General features: G+C 38.9%; 1 long non-coding RNA gene across 1 annotated transcript in view; it reads right to left on the bottom strand.

The window, feature by feature from the left end:
• LOC136018677 (uncharacterized) overlaps nt 1-14,199 on the bottom strand; it is an 83,881-nt gene that overhangs the window by 21,571 nt on the left and 48,111 nt on the right. Inside the window, exon 4 of the long non-coding RNA XR_010614528.1 lies at nt 8,344-8,462. This is a non-coding gene — a long non-coding RNA (uncharacterized LOC136018677). The remainder of the gene's footprint in view (nt 1-8,343; nt 8,463-14,199) is intronic.

Below are 14,199 nucleotides of genomic sequence, written 5' to 3'. Positions count from 1 at the left end.
ACAGCTGCCCTGTGAATGAAGTGCTAGATTGGACCTGCATTTCGTCCTCCACTTCAGGATCACATTAGTGTGCAGTGCCCCGCTGCACTCTAACATTTTCCCTTTCTTTGTCCCGACTACAAGCTCTTTGAGGCAGAGGTCTTTTCCTGACCAGCAGTTTGTGCGATCATGTAAACAACAAGTTCATATCAGTAGCAACCCTGGCATTTTCTGTTTCAGAGGAGTGACCTCAGCAATATGTTTCCAGAGTGTCTTTGTCTTTCAGTACAAAGCACTTGCAAGCAAGTAACACTGCCTATAAATTGAAGGTATTTTGCATAGAAAATACCTTCTTTTAAGGTCCACACAGAAACTCCTCACATGTAAGGTTCTGGATTCTTTTAAGGTATGCTCAGAACTTGAGTCAAGAAGGGGTGTTTTTATAAAATTAATTCCACCAATACAATATTTCACCCTAAAGTGAGATGTTGCTTATTAAACATGAAATGGACGGTTTCCTGCTCTCACCATTGCACTGTCATTGACTATATTTTGCATGTTTTCTATAAATGACACAAGCATTCAAGCAACATCAGTTAGCAAAACTCCTCCCTAAAATGTTTAAGTATGAGTGGGGAAGGATATTATCCATTTGTTCCAACGAAAGCTATATAAAAGTTCTAAACAATATTTTCTAAACCCTGGTTTTTCCATACAAAAACGTGTAATGCTCTAAGTAACATCACAGGGTATCATTTAGAAGCTTACCTAGGAAGCCCAAGCTAAATAAACTAGCTGTAAAGCTTTTAATTTGTCTAAAGAGATAATTAAGCTGGATCAAGCATACTCAGGTGTCACAACTCAACAAAGGAGTTGTTTGGCAATTATTCCCTTGAGAAACTAGGAACTGCCCTTACCAGTACCACTTCTGTGTCAAGTGATCCAACATGAATTCTTAGAATTTTAGAATAAAATAATTACAGTTTTAGAATAAAATAATTGCAGTTCTAGAATTTTTTCTTCTATTTTCAGAACAATTTGTCCTGCTTTGCCTAAATTGCACACAACTAATATTTGCCATGAGATCAAATCCTTGTACATAATTACAGATCTTTTTTGTGTGCAACTTATTCATGCACATTACCTGAAATTTTACTTCTGTTTCCAACTTCCTGCTGAATTGAAATGGAATAGCATCATTTGTTATGCCAAAATATTCATAGCTCAGAAAGTGAGATTAGTTAGTAATTTATAGCCTCAGTCACCTCCTTCAGACAATTACTTCATGGGCAGGAAGGCAGAGCTAATAAAAGCAGACAGAGTTCAAAACATACTGCAGTGTCTGAGCTAAAATACACTGAAATGAGTTGCAGAAAATTCATTTGACTCCCAGAATTTCAGGTGTGGAAATATATTGATATTAACCATTGCTTCCTGTTCTTTTTAAATTTTACATTAGCAGTTGGATACAGTTTTCCAAGGTTTATTTCAATAAAAATCTTTTTCAATCACTGGGACACAAAAGAGAACAGGGAATTTAATTGTTTCTGGTAAAACAGGATCCCAACAGTTTCAGATATTCCATGGCCTGAATTTAGCTGAAGTCTCCAGCAAGACCTGAATAGCCACATTCTTGTCACCATCTGACAGAAACTTCTAGGTTGGCATACACCTACAAGAGTTGTTCCTTGTTTTACAGTGCAGACTAGGCTCTATATTATTTACTGTAAAGAACTGTCAGCCTACTAACCAGAACCTTTAAATTCCATGCATGGTGTGCTTTACCACTGGCAGCAAAAGCTGTTTCAGAGTTCATCCTAAATGACTAGCAATCAGCATCTGCAGAAACCTACCATCTTTGTATTTTTTTCTCTTCCAGCCTGAAAATGAATTTTGTTTCTACTTTACATTTCAACCCCTGATTTAAATATATTTGAAAGATAAGCAGTACCCATCTATTACACACAATGGCATTACACTGCCTATATATTTAAACGCCATTTCCTGTCCTTATACCCTTAGCGTCAAAAGATTCATGACTTTAACCATGGTTAAACAGCTGGCAAGCTGCCACCACTGTGTTCTACAGCCTGACGCAGTTTTCCTGAGTCCTTCCCTTCCCACACCTGTACCTTGTGGCTGCCTCTTGTCACATCCTCACTTGAGCTTGTACACACCTAACACTGGGGGTTATGGTCAAGAACCAGGGCTTTTTGTTACTGCTAGACTACAGAATAACTAAACACATGATACCAGATGGATGCACAAGTTTCTTTATATAGAAAAGGATTTAGAGTTTGTTGTTATTTTCATTTTATACTGGTTGGTAAAATTTTTGTCAAATGCAAAAACCTTCTTAGGAAGAAACAGCTCAATGAAATGCTGATTTGATGACTCATTAGAAACCACATAACCCCATCTGGTATGAAAAGAATACTTTTATGGATACAAATAAGGGGACCCTTCAAATCTCAGCCATAAAATGAAAGCTGGTCATATTCTGAGCTGTATCAAACAATATTTGTGAAGTAGAGAAGAAGCATAGGCATAGTGTAAGTAAACACTCAACCGATTCAAAACCATATGTTTTAAATACTTAACCTGACCAAGAATTCCAAAGAGTAAGACAAAGCATGCCACTACAACACTGTGAAAAGCAAATAAAACTCCAGTCATTATAGGTGAAGCCAGTAAAAAATGCTTCTAGTTGTAGTTCCACATAATGAAAGGAAAAGATTATACTTCGTTAGAAGAATTAGGCTTCTTAATGATTCTAAGATCTATATAGCAGCATAGGTCACAGAGAGCTTTCCACTGAATTTAGTGACTGGAAAATTTGATATCCCATTTAATTTGATTTGAAGCTCTGGAACCAAAGCATTTGTGTGTGCAACTATTTCCAGACTTTTGTTTTGATCAGTTTTCAGCACTTGTTCCAACAGTACCTGCTTCACAATTGCAATTCAGTCACTGACTTGTAAAAAGAAGACTTTTAATTAAAAATGCCAATATTAAAAGAGTACAAGGACAGTCTATTGAAAGTTACATTATTTGGGTCACTGGTGCCATTACATATATTTTCCTGTTGTTAAACAGGTTGTATGGAGCAACTTCATGCCTGTACATGGAAAAAACAAATCAGCTGCTTCTACTAATCAATGAAATTGGAGCAGATGTTTTCAAAGCAGCAGGAAATACGAAGGTACACATAGAAATTGAGTTATCCCAGAATACTGAGATCAATTCCTGCACTGTATGGGTTTGTTTTCTGAGAATTTGACAGCTGTTGTACTGGCCAATACACATTGGCTGCTGCAGTGTCCTGGATCTGTTTTCCTGAGTGAGAATTTGACAGCTGTACAATTATTTCTAGTGCAGAACAAGGAAACGCACTGATTACTGCCTTCATCTGGCTTTATGAAATTCAGTTTCAATACGATGCAACATTGTTGCTATGCTTCCACGTCAGCTACTTGCTGGAAGTGGAACTTGGCAATGAAAACATAAAAGATAGGCCTTAGGTTAACCAAAAAGAAACAAAAAATCTTGTAAATTGTCTGAAAGACCTGGTTTTTCCATCCAGGCAGAATGAGCTCAAGGAGCTGCTTTTCTGAAAATGAGGTTGCTGTGACCACAGTCCAATGGATTTCTCAGTGGTCTTACCATTCCAATTTATGTTCTAATTCCCAGTTCTTGACTGGTAATGCCCCTCAGAGATGGTTTGACTAAGAAATGCCTCATTCCTATTTCCCAATGAAGAATTACCAAAGTATCTCTGTGTCTCACACTCCCTCTCCACCTCTCCTCCTTCCAGAGGGGAAGTTTGTGTACTGTTGTTCTGCTATTAGATCTCTGTCCTCTGCAGTGACTACTCCCTCTGTCCCTGCCACCTCCTTCAGGCCTTCCTCTCACTCCAATTCAAGAGAAGCTGCATGTTGCAGCTGGTGAAACTCTGGTGTGGTTAATGGCTGTGCCAAGGGCTCTGGAGAGAAGAATAGAAGCTGAGACTGGCAAGAAGATCGAAGCTGGATGATTTTCAAGAAGCTGACTGCCATTTTATTCATAACAGAGAAGAATTGATTACAGAGTAATCGCCAGCTATTCTGTAATGTGGCTTTTCCCAGGTCCAAGTTCCACCCCCCACCCCCCACCCCCCAAAAAAAATATAACTGGGCATTTGCATAGTTCTCCTAAATCCACAGGTCTCACAACAAATACCATCACCCCTTCACTCAGAAGGAAAATCAAGTCACTGAAAGGTTAGATGATTTTCCCATACAGTAAGGAAAGGGCAGATCCTGGCAAGGATCTGCTTCCCTGTGTGACAGTGACCCCACAAGGTCCCTAAGAGGTTCCTCTGCTCATGACACCTCAGAATAAAAACCTCTGCAGCACAACCATGGCAGCACAAAGCTCCAGCACAAGCCGAGTGGCTTAGCCATCACCCCAGTTCATGGTGAATGCACTGACTGTCATGCGGAGGTTTCCTAGATTTCCTGTTGGGAAAAGATAAGAAACTGCAACAAACAGATTTCCCAACTCACCGGGTGACTCTTTTCTAAAGGATTATTCAGGAACTGTCATTAATTTACTGCCTGCTTCTGTCTTAAACTGTGCATGATTACTTTGTTTCGTTTTGCTGACATTTGTATTTTGTTTCAGGGTCTTTGTGCAATCTTCTGTGTCTGCTTTAAATAAACACTCTTCCCATGCTTGTAGCAGCATGCTTGGGTTCAGCAAGATGTCTATCACTTAATAACCAAATGAAAAGTTTAATCACCCAAAAGCTGGCTTTCAACCTGCAGTTAACAAAACAGAAAAGCTAGAGGTGTTCCATATGCATTTTTCTCTCTATTTCCTCTGTTATCACATTTGCTAGTCCAAGCAAGTTTGGTGTTGTGTATTTAGTCCTGTAAATATCAGTTTAGCATGTGGGAACAGGCAGCACGTATTCTTACTTTGCAGTCAGAATCAGTCCAATAAAGAAAAACAATTAGTCATTGCAGTCCTTCAAAAATAGTTGTTTTTTGTTACTAATTGCTGAGAATGTATGAAACAGAAAGAATATACACTAATGGCTTGCTGAGCACATCAACTGCACAAAATTGGGCAAGCATATCTGAGCAAAACATGCCATGGAAACCAAAGAGGAAAAATACAAGTCATGCCAAGGTGTCATTTTTACAAAGTGACTTTTTTTTAAAAAACAGAGAGACAAGTTAATGTCCCAGTATGGGACAATAAAGCTATGTTAAAAACACTTGCCATTAACAGCCATCTGCTCTCTGCAATTTGGGGGTAATTTTTATGTACAGCTGACAGTTTGCATCATCTTTCCTCCTTCACGAAAGATTGTCTCTGCCTCTAGTGTACAAAGCGTCTGAGAAACAGGATCTGTCCATTACATTGTGGCTCTCGATAAGCTTGTGCTGCTAATAAATATGTAGCATTCTGCACTGGATTTCCAAATAAATAGAAGTAAAATGTAAGATTTGGAAATACATATATGCTAATAATATTCCAGTTCTCTCTTATATTATTCTGCTCATGTCAGCATTGCCTGTAAAATCAAGAGGCAAAGTGTGCTCGCTGCCCTTGACATATTGTGATGGTAAGAAAAATCAAGACTGCTTTCTCACTGTTCTCTGAGTACAAGGATAGATCTCGGCTTAAGCCTATCTTCTTGGTCAGAATGTCTCTGGTGTCCTTAACGCCTTTTCCTCCTGTTTGAACTTGTCTTTTCCAAATATTCAGTAAATACAATTCATGTTCACACCTAGAGTAAAGCTACCTTCTTTTGTTTTGTTATGTGCTAGAAGTCTTAAAATACACAGGCACAACAAATGGCAGGGTCACACTTCCCTCACTTGCAATCCTTGCAAAAAAACACTTATGCAAGAAAAGTGAAGAGAAAACTAAAGTTCTATTAACATTCAAATCATACTCTGACTGTCATTTCCATTCCTCAGATCTGATATAATTTTAATATACATTAGGAATGATACCAGAAAAGAAGAAACTGAAGTAGCTAAAAGAGGTTTGTCTATTGCCTTGTAGTGCTTCCTTTGATACACAAGAGATGGTGGTGAGATTCTTCCGCCAATCCAGATCAACCCCATAACTATATCCCACCAACCAGCCACTCTCTAAACATGAGGCACATTTATACAGTATCTAATGCTGGACTACACAAATCAGTCAAATCCTCTTTGCTACAGTCATGAGATGTCAATGGAGCTACACTAGACTCGATACTGTTCCATGTTTCAAACATCCCAAAGTTAAGGGTTTGATTTTCATGCAACTGAACGGGAAAAAAAAAAAAGGACAATTTTCACAAGTATCATTCAGGCTCAAGTTACAAATATCTTCAGCTACCACAGACAAACCTTGAGTACTGGTTCATCTGGACTCACTCAAAATAAAGCTAACTCAGTGTTTTTTCCTCTCAAAGAAAACATATCTGCTTAAATAAGTCTTTTGAGTAGGAATTTAGACTTGTATGTACACACTTTAGGTATATTTTAGAACTGAATTTTCTTCAGCTTGTTGTGATCTTCAAAATGGGATCCACATCATCATGCTAGTTTGTTTCATGCCCTCAACTTCCCTACACTTGGGTCTGATCCAAGAAGTATAACAATGGAACGACGTGCAATTTTGACTTGAATTGGTTCCAGATCAGTATCAGATCTGGTATTTTTCTTCCGCGTCACACCTGAACCTTGCTGCAGATGACTTAAGAGGAGGTTTCAGGAGATAATTCCCCATGCAAACTGGGCGCCTGATGTTCAACAACTGTGAAACAGACACAGTATTACTGCCTGTCATATCACTGAGAAGATACATAGCTTAACTACAGCACACACCTTAGACCTTACCCTTTCTTCAGATAGGTTTTTTTGTTTTGCTGTAAAAGCCGCCATTCCCATGGTACAATCTGTCACACACCTCACCTCTGAACTGCATTGCACAAGTACTGCAAATGCTCCTGAATCATGATAAGACCACTCCATAAGGTCCCCTTTATGAATATTTTACCCTTCTCTCCCTACATATTATAAGAATCAGCCTTAAAAAGATTCAATCAATTCAGGGAAGCCCTTATTCCCTTACCCTTTTGCTAAATCTGTAGGCATAGAATAAATAAGAATCATACACGTGTTTCACATTAGGCTGTTATGAATATTTATTTAGTCATCTATTCTAGCAATCCATATACCTTACATCCTTAGGTCTCTTATTAACTACCCCCTAGAACTGAAGGACTCACTACTTTTCACTGATGAAAATTACGCATTGTGTTTTAGTGTACCATTCAGTTCCTGTCTCCCACTCAAATCAGAAACATCCGAAACTATTTCTTACCAGATTTGCAGTACATGGAAAAATTTCAACTGTCTTTGCAAAGCCCAAGATGAGGAGTACAGCTGGTACAGGCAAACCACTTAGATTTTGCAAAATGCTTATCAGCTAAGCTGTGATTCTGCAGACTAAAACAGATCTGAAGCCCATTGAACCTAGACAGAATATCCTTTGCAGTTTCAAATAACTGACTTCTCTTTGGCCCTTTTCTAGATGGAATTATAAGTGTATGAATGACTGAATTGGGTTAAAAAACTAACCTCAACCCACGTCTTCCCCACAATTAATCTCAGAGTTTACATGTCTATTTTTCCTGAGATTCTCTTACTGTTCTCATCAGCTTCTTCCTGTGGGGCCTGCAAACACACTCCAGGAAAGGAGCTTGCCAGGATATAAGAGAAATCTCACGAGAAATTCTGTTGTTGGTTCACTTCCAGGAAAATTCTGCAGACTCAAGACATACAAGTAAATTTCCCCAAATTGGGGAGACAATACCTGTGAAATCTCCAACACCAACCGTGATCACTTCCTGAAAGTTGCTCTTAATAGTCTCATTTCTCAGACCCCTCTTGGATGTGAAAATGTCATTCCCAGTCTCAGCAGCACAGTCATAACCAAGACAATGTAAAATAATGAATTCGTGTTCTACAGAGGGCTGCAGATAGCTCACTTCGAATTCAAAGAAAATTAGAGCAACAAAAGCCTTTACTGTTCCTCTTTGCCTTATTTTCGTGGGCATAAGACCCAGGTGTTTGTGGGTGTAACAGAAACTGGTTGTTCTGCTTGGGCCCAAGTCTGTGGTTCGATGAACATTTCTTTAGCAACACCATTAACCTAATTAGGTGTCATGCTAGGAAGAAGGCATGTCTCCTGAGACTGTGTATGGGGACAAACAATGGTATCAGAAAAACTAACACATTAAACAGGGAGCACTTAAGCACAGTCAACCAGAAACTCCACAGTACTAGCAAAAAGGAAACAGAGAGAGCAGGAAGGCACCTGAAATCCAGTAAAGCTTTTGTCAGGAGTGAAACAGAAGTTGAACCTCTCTCTGTGATTCACAGCTCAGAACGCTCTTGCAACACCAGAATGCCGTCTTCCATCTCAACAAGACTTACCTGAAAAAAAAAAAAAGAACAAAGACCACTATTTTAATGACCATTAAAATGGGTCACTACATAAAATCCCATTTGGGATTTGTAACCACAATTCAAGTTTCCCCAAACCTAATACCAATACAGAGCGTCCGCTCATGCTCTGTTACTCTGCCTAGCAAACTGAACCATACACAGGCATCCTTTTCTAGCTGCACCAGGAGTGAGATTACTGCTCGCAGCTGCTGTTACTGCCCTCTGCACCATCATCACCTTGGTTCAGCTAACAGTGCAGATCATGCCTGACAACAATTAGAAAATACTCCCATGAACAGCCCTCTTACCCCGATCAAGAACTCTACTGGCTTCCTTAGTGCACAGGCAGCAAGCTCAGCAGACAGCCCAGCACCCTCACTGCACATGTGCCACAAACATCAGCCAAAGGGCTGCTCAGGGGAGGCAGATGGAGGAATTCCACTGTTTGCTCCAAACTGTGTTTGGATGAGTCCTGAGTAGTCCACTGCTCTGATTTGGAGCTTTCTAGATGTTTACAGTACATTTCAAGAAGCTTATAAATGTCAGTACAAAAAACGTATTCATGGAACTGATGTCAGCTGTAGGCCCAGGTGAGCTGGATCATGAGGTATTTTTCTTTATATTTAAATCCAACTTTAGCTGCTGACAGCTGTTATAAAATCTACTCCCAAATCACACACCTTATCTGCTATACTTGGGTAAGGTGAGAGAAATGCTTCTCTGTTCAGCATTCTTCAGCTATTTGCATAAAATACACACTAAATAATTCAGGAGACTGATTTGTAAAAGATGAAGTCTTTACAAATAAGAAAGGGCAGAAATAGAATTCACAGAAAACACTCCAGAGTCCCCTAGTTCTGCTGTTGAGCCTCAAATACTCTTTTTAATTATTGCCATTCAAGGAAGAAAGAGGTTTTCATCTCTGGGACAGGTACTAATCTTATAGAACACATCTCTTGGACACACGTACCTCAGTACCCCATTAGGCAAACAAGCTTAAATTTTCCTATCTATGAAACATTTTCTTTCCTCTAGTTGGTGATTTTTGCCCAGTTGCTAGCCCTAACTGTAAACCACCATTTTACTTTCAATGGCCATAACACAGCATTCCCACTCATGATAAAATTAACATCTGACCTAATGTCCACTGAATCCACAAGAAAGAGATCCTCTAATTTCAGTAGGGTGGGGAACCAAGCAGATTAGCAAAGTGTTGTGCTGATATCTGCTGACTAAATCCATACAGTTTACTTCAAGGGTTAATTGTATGCTGTTATAGAAGGTTAAACCCTTGTCACAACCAAAGACTCCAGATATCCAGATCAACCAAATCACACAAAAGTTCTGATTTTTGAACTACAAGCTAGTATGGCCAAAGAGTTTGTTGAGTCAAGAGAAAAAAGCCAGCCCTTTATGCCCTCTTTTCACTTCTTCAAAATGACTTTTTGTTGTTTTATAGTGGGATAACTGTTGAGTTCACCAAGTCAGAGAACTGTATGAAGTTGCCGATCTAACCCTAACCACTGTAGCCCACAGTCACACATAGTTCCGTCAACTGAAAGCTGTTTGTGTGCAGTTCCCAGAGAGAAACCCATCACAGCTTCGCAGGCCCTCTGCTCATGGGTGCCTCTTTGTAACCTGGATCTTTTGCAAAGTGTAGGAACCACAACTCAACAGTAAAACTTCTGGAGGTAATTTGATTTTATGCTGCCAGCCAGCACTTCATTGCTAATAGCTATGATGCATTACGTATTTGTCTGTGAACATTAGCACTCAGATAATGAACTCTTCTGCTGGGTGTCCAGTTCATGCTCTTCAGTGAAAACACACTGCTCCCACAGAGACATGCCTCACATATAAGCAAATCTAATCCCTAAATCTCTTATGTGGTCAGTAAATTAAAACCTCAGTTGTAGCAGTTAAATGAATTCCCTTTCCCTCTTTTTTTTTTCTTTTCTTCCTTTTTTTTTTTTTTTTTGGCACTTTCTCGCAAAACAGTTCACATACAATCACTCAATGGCTGGAAAGCAGGCTTGGCAGACAAAGCCGAGGCTCAGCATGGCTCCAGTCAAGACAAATGGCTGAATTATTGTGACGTTAGTAAACAGGTAATTAGTTTTGCATGTCATTGTTCACCACCTCAAGCTCATTACCAAAGTCTTACAACACTCTTTTTAAGAATTCAGACCTGTTTGACCTGCTACCAGCTACAGTGCATTTCAAGCACTCATGGATAAAGTGCAATCTTGTCAAACCGAAGACACCTGCTCCCAGCAGGAACACAGCTTAAGAACTGCCAAGCCTTTTGTTACAGTACCTTGAGATGCAATGATCTTTCCATCTGGAATAACCAGCATTAACTTGGCTGCAACTACTGTGACGCAATCTTTGAATATTTATTACATGAAGTACATACAGGTATAAAAGCAGGACATATATAAATGCAAAAAGGGAGAAGACTAATCATGATAACTTTTGCTGTTTGCCACACAAGATTTTGAAGTTAATTTTCTTTGGAATTGCTCCTGGCAACAACTTTCAATTCTTTTTTTTCTATCACCACGTCTATTAGAACGATGTTCCCCCTATATATAACTTCATGTGTCAGAATAAACATATCTCCCCTTGCTGTACTTCTTGCACTCAAATTCTATCATCTGTTGCTGATATAGGGGTGAATAATTTGTGCTACAGATTAATCAAGCTCTGTTCTTGTCTCTCCCCAAAACCCCTGCTGTAACCCAGTGTCATGCCAGCATGGCACACTGCTTTAGTCTCCACACTGCCAATGCTGTTTAAAGCTTCCGCTACTCCTTTCTTCACAAGCTTTGCAGAGGAGCATACATTGAACTATTTCTCTTTCCTTAGAGTTTTGCTTGATCTCATTCCTTAGCTATTCATTCTCCTGGATAGTGGTCTGTGTTCCTGAGTTTACTTCTGATTAACAGCCATGTTTAATCCATTTTGTTCCAAGAAAAGCACTACCACTGGATAATTCTCCCCTTCTTTATTTTGTGAGGGTACAAGTGGTAATTTAAGCTAATTACATTTTAGTACTGTGGTCATTAAAAATCCAGTAAAAGCGCAATCTAGGGCTTGGGTGAAGGTATCATAGAATTTAGGTTTATTTCCAGCATTTTCTTTGCTTCAGTGCCTTTCACAAAGGCAATGAAAAGCCTAATCAGGAGCTCAGTGCTCCTCACACTTCCAAAGGCAGATTAATTCAACAACATGTCCCTTGCTGTCTTCTCTGCCCTTAAGAGACCTCCATGAGCAAAGTCCTTTCTGTAGCACTTAATAATATATATGCAGATGTTGCATTTGGAATTTGGAGCCCAATGTGAGCCTATTTTTCTTGAGCTATTATTTTAAAATGCGCTTTAAATCAATTTTGCAGTAAACATGGGATATGTTTCAGTAACAACCATTTTTCTCCTGATTAGTAAATTACTGTTGTTTCCAATGTTTCACTCTAACTACTACTTGCTCAGAGTCACAGGAAAACAGAGCACTTAGTCAAGACAAACTTCCCTTTATTTCCATCTCGGCAAAGCAAGGTCTAGATTACTTTTGGAAAAACAGTTTTGAGCTGACAAAGTGAAAAATGTTGCATAACGGCAAACTTATAACATGGTAAGAAAGTTTTAATAGAAGGATTACCACTTTCTGTTGTAACTAGTTTAAAAGTCCTTTAAGACTTTCTGCTAAGAACAGATGATTATATTTGCAGTATTTATGTAATTTCTATTGGCTGGCTGTGTAATAATTTATGAAAGCTGTGACAGCACAGTGCTTTAATACAGATTAAACTATATTGAGAGAGGAAAATACAGCAAAATGCCAGTGTGCTACACAGAATATGAATCCCAGGATCATCTAGAATTTTAAAACAACTCAGTTTGAAAATATAAATTGCGTTTTCCCAACCATTGGGCAATCTCTCTTAAGCACATATTTTTCTGTGTGAGCATGTATTAAATCTATCCCTTTACAAGATGCTCTCTGTATTTCAGCCCCCCATTATACAAGCTTAGAAAGACACAAGCAAGCAGCTCATATCACCTTCATCAAGAGACAACACATCTCTTAATGTTATATCATTGTGTATTCAGTATGGGCCATGTGTCTTAAAACTGTTATCAGTGCTATTTGTATGCATTTCCATTTGTAAAGCTAGGCATCATAATGCAAGTCTTAGAGGCAGATGAAGGTTTTAACTTTCTAATTCATGGCAAAACTATCAACCAACTTCAAACAGTCCATACAGAATGACTGTGATTGTACCAGGGTATTGCAGTCTGAAAAAAAGTGAAGTTTGTCCTATACATAGCTAGATCACCTCTCTGCAATGACACTGCTCTATTCTACAAGCCTAATACTGGAAACAGGTTTCTTATGGAGGATTTGTATTTAGGACAGTAATTGAAGGCTATGTTAGGTTTTACTTTGGCTTGAGGCTGGTAAAGAATTTCGATGTCCAGGAATTGCTCAGAAGTAAAACATAAATGCAAATGATGACAAAGTTTTCATATTTATATACCTGTGGATGCACATGAAAATGTACATGCAAGCACATAAATCCCGTAGATCTGCCTTTTGCATTTGCAAAGTCCCCATTTTAATTAACATCAACTATAATCGTATGGTAAACTAGGCATAATAACAGTAATTAAGACCTTGGCCTCTTAAAACTCATCAGACACACACACAAAGGCAAAATCCAATTTGGAGAAATATATGGAGCATTCAAAGGTCAGTATTGAGATTCTATCTAGGATACCTAAATAAACAGGCGAATCAACCCTATTTAACATTGAAAGTGTTTTTCCTGAGATCTCAAGAGGATTTCCAATTATTCACAAATGGCTAACCGTGCACTCCTTCCCCGAATTACAAATGAGACCAGAAAACAGCAAGTTTGACAAAATTGTCCAACAGCCCATTAACTGTACAACTGTGCTAAATAGCCAGAGACAAGTCTAAATCTGCCAGAACCAGTGTCTCTTGAGTCTGCCAAGGGGATAGACATTTCAGCTGCAGAAATATCCATTTGCAGCTTGCCACCATCTGGACCTTGCAAACTAAGCACTGAAGTGATGGGCTGGCTCATCCCTCTCAGGAGTGGCCTTCTAGTTCTTAGGGAAATCTTCACAGGTAAAGATGGTCCCACTGAAAGGCTTGCTTGCTTGAGATAGACATTTGTACTCATAAAAGATGATTTCATTACCTGTATTCCTTCAAAATCTATTTGATAAGTAATTATAAATATTAACTAAACACACTGAGTTTTAGTTGTTCCCTCACCTCATCTGAACTTAAGGTGTTCATTCACTCAAATTACACAACATACAGATCCAAACAGATCATCTGGAATAGGCCCATAAGCAGTTATATGAAGTTAGACCAGACACATAGGGAAGACCTGAACACAATGAATTAGGATGTGACACACTGGGGCAGCAATCTTTATTCAAGTTTCAAAAGCCAGGATAACCACTGATGCTGTAACCCATGTCAAACTGCCCAGAGAAGGTCTCATCTGTAACATGTTCCAGCCAATAAACAAACTGATCATATGTTTAAAAGTACAAGTTTCAAAACTCCACTGAAGCTTTTCAAAAAGCGTAATAAATTGGCCCAGTAGTCTCTATCTCTTAAAGCACTTGTTTCCTACAGTGAGGAAGGCAGAAAACCCCAAATCGTGACCTTGATTTTTTGGAAGAAA

Source organism: Lathamus discolor, chromosome 8 (assembly GCF_037157495.1).
Source record: "Lathamus discolor isolate bLatDis1 chromosome 8, bLatDis1.hap1, whole genome shotgun sequence".
Classification (NCBI taxonomy): domain Eukaryota; kingdom Metazoa; phylum Chordata; class Aves; order Psittaciformes; family Psittacidae; genus Lathamus; species Lathamus discolor.
The sequence above is the reverse complement of the archived record's forward strand: the minus strand, read 5'-3'. Positions and strand labels throughout refer to the sequence as shown.